This window comes from Gossypium hirsutum, chromosome D06, assembly GCF_007990345.1.
Source record: "Gossypium hirsutum isolate 1008001.06 chromosome D06, Gossypium_hirsutum_v2.1, whole genome shotgun sequence".
Lineage (NCBI taxonomy): Eukaryota > Viridiplantae > Streptophyta > Magnoliopsida > Malvales > Malvaceae > Gossypium > Gossypium hirsutum.
In genome coordinates, this window is record NC_053442.1 from 21342029 (window position 1) to 21351686 (window position 9658).

The 9658-nt window shown below is 31.8% G+C and overlaps 1 long non-coding RNA gene across 2 annotated transcripts; it reads left to right on the plus strand.

The window, feature by feature from the left end:
- Nucleotides 1–708: 708 nt before the first annotated feature.
- LOC107901555 (uncharacterized) lies at nt 709–3902 on the plus strand. Of its 2 annotated transcripts, XR_001685300.2 has the most exons (4): nt 709–1117; nt 1223–1332; nt 1732–2808; nt 3325–3902. It is a non-coding gene; the product is annotated as an uncharacterized lncRNA (long non-coding RNA). The 2 variants fall into 2 exon arrangements; XR_001685299.2 differs by having other exon boundaries at nt 1223–2808; nt 3325–3895.
- Nucleotides 3903–9658: the final 5756 nt, after the last annotated feature.

Consider the following 9658-nt stretch of genomic DNA (forward strand, 5'->3'; position numbering starts at 1 on the left):
CTATGTAAAAAATATGAGTAGATAAATAGTTCGGATAATGCTTTGTTAATTGAATTAATGTTAGCTGGTAACTCAAATGCTAGTCATATTGTAGAATTACGTGCTATTCACAAAATTTTGCACAGAAATTAAAAAGTTCGGATCGGCCACATTCTTAGAGCTCACAATAAAGTTGGAGATTTTATGGCTAAACATGCTGCCCCAAGTTTCACAAGTATCTAGGTGTTCTCCATCTCTCCCCGAGCTATAAGGTGGTTGATTCAAAAGGGCAATTTGAGTTATGATTTATGGTTTTATTGTAATCGCTTAGTGCTGCTTTTTATTTACTAAAAAAAATACTTATCGTTTAATTTTCACATGAAATCTTTTAAAATTGTAAAATAAAAAAGTTCGTAATTTAAAATTAATATTTATCATACAACCTAATTATATTTTGTACTTAATTTTAATTAATATAGCAGATGTCTCTTATAAATTAATTTTTTAATACTTAAATTTTCAACACTTAGCTTATCAGTTTATCAAATACCACCTTACTTTTTCTACCCATCCAGCTTTTATAATAGTTTTTTTATATTTTAAGATCAGGAAGGATGCCATTAATAAGAAAAAAATTACAGGACTGCATGACAGACACGTGTTCTTCCCAGCACAACAATGCCAGACCCTAATAAATGAAAAATAAAAGCTTTACAAGAATAAAAAAAAATTTACTTCAAAAAACCCTACACAGACACAAGTAAAGCCTAAACCTAAGAAAAAACCCAAACGTCAAATCTGAAATGAAAAAGAAAGAAAAACATAAAAGAAAAAGAAAATTGTTCAACTCTCTGGCATCCTTCACCAACTTCTCTACTACCATCGTCAAACCATCAAATATCCTACCCCTTTTTCGTCCACGATGAGTTGTCTGTAGAGACTGATATCATCGGAGTCCTTTAATTCGTATTCCTCTGACTCATTTCACCTTTCTGACAGGGACCTTCTATCTTCTTCGACCGCCGATTCTGTTCTTGGAGGTGCCTCTTCAATCCAAATCTTCGGTGAATCCCATCGTTTCCCTTCCTCCACCATTATGTGCACCATGTGGTTCATCGATCTGCCCGTAAAATGACAGGTAAAGTTTTCAAACCTCCAAGCTCGTTCTCTTATTTATTTAATAATCACAACAATATTTGATTTGTCCTCTTCAAACGTTTGGATTTTCTTTATGACTGTCAAGGAGTTCCCTTCAACCACCAGATTTTTGAATCCCAAATCTTCAGCCACTACCACCATTTGTAAACAAGCTCTCACCTTTGCCATGGTTGCATCGGCCACAAAGGTATTAGGGTAAGTGCATGCTGCCAGTATATGTCCTTCGAAGTCTCTAAAATTTATTCCTGTTATTGAACTCAGCATATAACTGTCATACGCTACATCGAAATTACCTTTTACCACATTTATCATCGATGAAGTCCATGCACAATCATTTTGTCAAACACTTGCTTCTGTCACTACTTCCAGTTAAATGTTCTTTGTGTAAAATACCTTAAAAAAAGATATCAATCTCGTTGTGCACTGCCATTCTCTTTGATGATAAACTTTGTTTCTGTGATGCCATACTGCCCAGAACGTGATGACTAACCATTTACACTGCTCTTCTTTCATAGTCAAAAATAAATTTGCTAACCACATATTCCAAATTTTTTTCGGGCTACTGGATGAGCCATCAATCCCCGCTCCTTGCAGGACACATTTAATGAACGTGCATTCCCAGAAAACATGACTCACAGATTCCTCCAGTGTACGGCCGAGAGGACAAAGATTCACAACCTGTAAATTTCTATATTTTAAATTGTTAAAAGTAGGGAGGAATTTATTGGCAATTCTCCAAGATGCAATTTTGATTTTGCTTGCAACTTGTCATCTCCATAATCTGTTGTAAAATTTCTGTAGTGGCGTAGTCTGATGTATCCCTTCCCCTTGCCCTATTATCGTATCCTCCTATAACAACCATTTATCAAATACCACCTTATTTTTTCTACCCCATCCAGTTTTTATAATAGTTCTATTACCTCTAATAATCTGTTATGTCATTATTTTAATTTTTAGTATATATGTCATAATGTGTCTATTAATTCCAACATTCGAATAACAAGGAAAACCATATCTAGGAGTTGTCTCTAATATTTTCAAGCTAGGTGAAATTACCAATTTAGAGTACGATTTACATAAGTACGAACTATGAAAATCCTAACAAGAACTAACTAAGATCTATATTTTCCAAATCAGGACTCGAGAGTTTGTTTATGTGCAATGAAAGATTAATACCCCTATAATTCTTGTTCCTATCATAAGACCATATTAATCTTATTTAGGATTTTAATTCTTGATTTTACTTTATTATCGTATCATAACGTCATTATTGGGTATTAAAATTTATTAACAACAATCCAATATTTAAGAAAATTATTATTCATTCGCGAGGAAGTATACAAGTCAACCATTCATGGTCTTTTTGAATAAAACATTTTCTAAAAGGATAATAATTTTATTTTTAAAATCAACCTAATAATTTCCCCCACCTATAGTTTGTTTTCACGATAGCCATTCTTTCATTCCCTTGTTGCCGCCCCATGCTCTCCCAAGCCACTCCCACTCGATTTTGTTCTTCAAATATTAATTCCATTGGTTTCCTTCATCCTCATAGCATTAATCTACATAACATTTCAAGAAAACACCCCAAAATCTCATTGATTTCATCATCTTCCTTACTTGTGGATTTTCTTAGATTCGTGTCAAAATTTCATTTTTCTTCCACCGAAGGTAACCGTTCATCTTTCTATTAGTTTTAGATATTATCTAGTCATTAAAACTGAGTTTTTAATCATTAAATCGCATGTTTTGATTAAAAGCCAAAAATTGAATCATTAATGGTGGATTTTGGGATTTTGAGTAAAATTATGGTTTCAAAGTATTTTTCAATTAGTTTTGACATGATTATAAGGTTTCTAAACTTAATTTAAAGTTTCATTGAAGATTTCCAACGTTTTAATGAATTTTTGTAAAAATTGTCATAAACATGCCAAAAATTTGATGCCATGAATTGGGTAGTTTTGAGTAGTTTAAAGGTTGAGAATCAGTCGTAGGTGAATAAATAGATGAATGAAATTCATTTTAAGAAAAAAAATTGAGTATAAATTGAGATATTTGGAATTTAAGTTTTCTATTTCGAAGGTTTCGATTACTTGAGAGCATAGCTTAGGCTTATTATTTTGATTGTTTAAGGTGAATCCTTAGCTGAATGTTGATTGTATTATTGTGTGAATTATTGTGTTGAAGCTTGGGATTTACTAGGACCTTCTACGAGTTAAGGAAAGACTAGTTTGAGCTTTCCGTATTTCGACGAAAGTGTATTGGTAAGTGTTTAGAATAGCTGCCTGTGGACACGATTCAATGTGTTAATTGGGAATTTAGTAGCAGCCTAAACCCCTACTCTAAACTCTGAGTGTAAGCTTTCTCGTACTCATGTTTAACTTGTGAAATATGTGTTTGTGTTATTGTGAAAATGTGGATTAAGATGAGATGCTAATACATGTGTTATGTGTTCATGATTATTGTTGTGAAAGTGTATATGTAGGCATGTCATACATGCTAAATGACAGTGATAATATTATGCTAATGATGCAAATACGCAGTTGATAGTGATGGGATAATTGGTAAGTAACATGCATGTTTAATAATGGATATTTTGGCCTTATGGACCTTGAGACCATTGGATATAGTTGGCATGCCATAGAATTGTGAGTACTCACCTATATGTGTTATATGATTTGGGCATTAAGGCTTTGGGACATGTTGGAGAGATAAGGGAATGTGAGCTAAGCTCCATTCAACGGGACATGTTTGGTGTGATGGAGAATGTTAGCTTTATGCTTCACTTTTTTGGATATGTTCGACTCTATGAGTCATTTGGTGTGTTGGAGATCCGTGTATCCGATGTGTGGTGGTAGTGCCACTTTTATGTTTCATAGCTTAAGTGCAAAATTATCTTCAATTATGTTTATAAGTATTGTGATGTATGCTTAAATGAGAATGTGATACTATGTCAATGAGTTAATGAATAATCCATGAATAAGTATAACCTGATATTAAAGATGAGATGTTGTAATCTGATATACAAATAACCTATTCACATGCTCTTAACCAATTTATACAAACAACCTATTCACAAGCTCAAGCATGAACAATCACACAAACAAAGAAAATAAAAAAATAATCAACTAAAAATTAATGAAAATAAGAAAAAATAATAGAAAAAAATTAAAAATTTCTATGTTCCCCCACACTTTATTTGGCACTAAAAATTTCTGTAGTAGCGTAGTCTGATGTAAACCTTCCCCTTACCCTATTATCGTATCCTCCTATAATAGCCATTTATCAAATACCACCTTATTTTTTTTCTACCCCATCCAATTTTTATAATAGTTCTATTACCTCTAATAATCTTTTATGTCATTATTTTAATTTTTAGTATATATGTCATAATGTGTCTATTAATTTCAACATTTGAATAACAACGAAAACCATACCTAGGAGTTGTCACTAATATTTTCAAGCTAGGTGAAATTAATTACCAATTTAGAGTACCATTTACGTAAATACGAACTATGAAAATCCTAACAAGAACTAACTAAGATCTATATTTACCAAATCAGGACTCGAGAGTTTATTTATGTGCAATGAAAGATTAATGCCCCTATAATTCTTGTTCGACCATATTAATCTTATTTAAGATTTTAATTCTTGATTTTACATTATTATCGTATCATAACGTCATTGTTGGGTATTAAAATTTATTAACAACAATCCAATATTTAATAAAATCATTATTCATTCGCGAGGAAGTATACAAGTCAACCATTCATGGTCTTTTTGAATAAAACATTTTCTAAAAGGATAATAATTTTATTTAAAAAAAAAGCAAAACTAGAATGTCCTTATCTATAGGTGAAAAATAATTATCCACATCAATGATTTGCGACTCTTTTATAATAATTTTTTTTAACAAAATGAATAAACGATAGCAACGCTTTTTCACTGTAGAAAAACTTGACTTAATATTCAATATTTATTACCTTAAAGCACATCAATATCACCTCACCATTCTAATTAAATCCAATAATTATGAATATCTCACGTCAGAATTCCAAATACAAATAAAATTTTATTGTTAAAGTTAAAATTGGTATTGATTGTATTATACACCGAATTTATTATACACGAAATACATACCAAATTTACACTTAAGTTTATCAGTTTTAAATTCTATTATTATGATTTAATCTTATAATATTACATGTCCAAACATAAACAAATACTAATTTCTATTAATCATTCCAAATTAAGTTAGTTCAGAAATCATACAAATATAGAATTAAACTTAGAAATGAGTTTTAACTTGGTTGGCATTAAATAAATTTGTCTTATCAATTCTTTGTCTTGTCTTCTTATTGATAGACTTCACTAACTCCACTTTCTTTTCTCCATCCAAGCTAGAAAACTCATTGATGGGAAAAGGCATAAGATCAAGTACTGTAAGTGGGTTAAAACTATAAACAATTTCCAAAGGAGAGTAACCAATAGTTGAATCAATAGATCTATTATAAGCAAACTCTACAGACGTTAAACACTTTTCCCAATTTTTAAGATTCTTACCCACAATGACTCTACGTAAAGCACTTGAGACTTGATTGGCCACCTCAGTTTGGTCATCGGTTTAAGGGTGACAAGTAGTCAAGTAAAGTAACTTAGTTCCAAACTTACCCCATAAAACTTTCCAAAAATGACTTAGGAACTTTACGTCTTGATAAAAAATGATGGTGCGATGTATACCATGAAGGTGCACCACCTCTTTAAAGAACAAGTTAGCCACATATGTAGCATAATCTGTTTTGTGACAAGTGATGAAGTGAGCCATCTTTGGAAACGTGTCAACATCAACAAAGATACTATATCGACCTTCTTTAATTCTTGGTAAACCAAGTATAAAATCCATGGATAAATCTATTGGAAAAATTGCATTTTAAGAGAATTTTGAGGCATATTTTCAATAGGTAAAGGTGGAGATTTGAATCATAAAATTATGGTTTCATATTCTACTCCATGAGACATTTACAACGGTATTTCATATGCTCAAAATGGTTGAGTGATGAATGAGAAATTGATGCTCAAAGTAAGCTACTTGGAAATATTTGTTGAGGAAAAGGAAAGGCTTAGATCCCACATTGGTTAAATATCAAGTGTGAGATGTGTATATATATGTGAACCCTCTTAAAGGGTAATTGAATGACTAAGCTTGAAATTCTTCCTTGTGCATAGGGGGTGTAGGTCCAAACTCGATAGGGTAGGACACACCCATACGATGTGGGCATTGCAAACTGTTTAGACCGATTTGGCCCAATTGGGTTTGTGGGTATTTTAGCTCAACATGAAATTATTTTTTCCTCAACAGACATAATTTGGTTATATAAAGAAACTTATCTTATTTATTTGATATTTGATTTAATTTTTTAATCAAATTGATTTATTGGCTCCTTAATGGCAGATTTTGTGGAAATTTTCCAAAATTCCAACATTCTCAATGCCTATAAAAGGCTATATTTTCTAAAGGGTTTTACACACTTTGATATTTTTCTTGCACCGAAATTCTGTTGCTCTCAAAATTATTCGTTTTCCCCTCCGTATTTCTCAAATATTCAAGTCATAGAAAAATGCATCATTTGTTCGTTGATCACTATAGAGGTGCTGCTACTTTGATCTTTGTGTTGTTGTATCCTGGGAGGCATTCGACCAACGTTTCTCTAAGTACTGTAAGAGCGGCCGAATCTGTCTTAAGGAAACTGTGTTTCACAGGCCTCAACGTTTCATAAAATCTCTATTCTTCTTGTTTTTCAATTTTTGTTAAGGTTTCATTTGATTATTTGTGTAACACCCCTTACCCATATTCGACACCGGAATAGGGTACGAGGCATTACCGAAACACATATACTTGTAAATGTATTAAACCAAGACATAAAACTTCATCCAAATTAAAACTTTTCAAATTTTTATCTTTGAGTCCCTAAATAGGGCGTACGAGGCCCAATACTTACTCATTCAACCAAGTCATGCAAGCTTGCACATCCACAAAATACAACATCATAAACATATAACTTAACTAATATTAGCCAACCTCAATGGCCTTATACAAAATGAACTATCAAATATTATAGGCCAACATTTTAGGCCAACTCATAATAATATATACACACATAATCAAATCTCTATACATGCCATAGACTTAAAAATACTTGAAGATCATTGATACAATACCATTCAATAACTTTTTAGTGTGATAGAATCTCCAACGACCTCCAACTCGAGCTAGCATCTATGACACTATAGGAAAAATGAAAGGAAGGGGGGTAAGCATTATAGCTTAGTAAGTAGGTATGTAAATAATAAGTGCTTTATTAACAGGATTTTATTAATCTTCACAATATGTTCTCAAGATAATACAATCATAATTGCACATAGTTCCACTATTTATTCATGTTCATCTCAAGCTGTCTACTCGAGTCACGGTCACTCAATTATTTATATCTTGAGCTACGAAACTCTAAATTAAGATCCGCTAATTTTCCCCAAAACTAGACTCACATATATTCTTACCATAAAATTTCAGAATTTTTGGTTTAGCCAATAAGTACAGTTTATTCTTTAAAGTCATCCCTGTTCTTCTGTTTGACAGTTTAGACCCTTCTTCACTAAAAATTAATTATCTCCTCGTACAGGATTCGGATGATGTTCTCATTTGTTTATTTTGAAAATAAACTCACTAAGGATTTTAAAAATATAAATTCTAGCCCATAATTATTTTTTTACAATTTTTAATGATTTTCCTAAGTCAAAATAGGGGATTCCAAAATCATTCTGACCCTGTCTCACTAAAATTCAAATATCTCATAATATGAAATTCTTTTGCTTACACCGTTTATTTTATATGAAAATAGACTCAATAAGATTTTATTTCATATCTTATTCAACTTCTAATTTGGTTTCCAAAATTTTTGGTGAATTTTCAAAGTCACACAACCGCTACTGTCCAAAACTGTTTTATTTCTAAATTTCACTCTTTCATGTTTTCTTTATAGTAACTTTCATTGTAACACTTACTCCGTATCAATCTTACCAAATTTCGATCATATATAGAATACATTGCTCATAAGTTTACGCGCACATACCTGCACTTATTCATCACATGTCATATTCGTTTACACTTAGTCATTTCCCATTAAACACATCGGAATAATAACAGATATCTGGTGGCCTGCACATAGTACCACATTTGCAGCCAAAGCTACCTTCTTCACAAAGTGGCCTTTACATGGTACCGCACTTGAGTCACTAGTGACATGTCACTTGTATCCTATTCTATTCCTAATGTTCAACCGGGAAATTTCTCATTTTTCGATACTTGTCAATTTCATTCAATATTCAACCACATTTCATAAAACATAATAAAATATGATAACGTAAGTAAAAACGATGCATTATTTACATACAAACTTACCTCGTAGCACAATCGGTGAAAATGACTTATTCATCATATTCTTTGTTTTTCTCTCGTTCTGAGTTTGAATCTAGTTTTTCCTTAATTATAACAACAAATTTAACTCATTTATTCATCCTGCTACTCAAATTAGCCTAAATTCATATTTTGGCAAAATTTACATTTTTACCCCTAAACTTTGTCATATTTAAACTTTTTCCCTTAGGCTCGTAAAATGATTTTTATTCAATTTCCTTGTATTTTAAGCCTAGCCAAACCATTTTCATAACTATAGCAGTCCGCAATTTCCATTTATTCACACACTTACACACATTTTACAACTTTTTACAAATTAGTCTGTTTTTTTGACAACTCATCGAAAATCACTCAGTTAAAGTTGTTTACTACACACCGAGCATTTATATTCTACCATTAAACATCAAAAAACAAGCATTTCTCATATGGGTAAATTTTTAAACATCAACCCTATGATACGAGCCAAGGAGGTGACACTCAAGGGGTTGTTTTTCTTAGTGGTCCAATCACTCGAAGCAAGACACGACAATTAAAATCAAAGATGAATGCTTTTGTCCAAGACTTTGTTGCTACAAATTTAAGTCATCATGTTCGTGACGTTGACAAATACGGGAATGCAATTCACTGGACCAATCTTGGAATAGTGAAAGCCCATAAATTTGTGGATTAATCTTTTATGTATCTTATTATTATTATTTACTTAATTCTCATTGGTTGGGACACATCACTTATGAGTTAAGTAATTTTATTAGATAATTTTAAAGAGTTTTTATTAAGATTCAATTACTCTTGAAAGAGTTTTATTAGGATTCAATTACTCTTGTAATTTGCCTATAAATAGGCTTGCTTTCTACACATTGGAGGGGGAATAAAAAGAGAGTATTTGTTTTCTTCCAAATTTGTGTGAGGCAAATTTTTGAGAGTAGAGTGATTCTTCTCTTGCTATTTAGTTTGGAGTTTGTTACTTTCGAGGGTATTTCGGAGTTACAGATATTCAAATTTCTTTCCCGTTCATCGGTGTTTCTAGAGGTTATTCTCCTAGGGGAT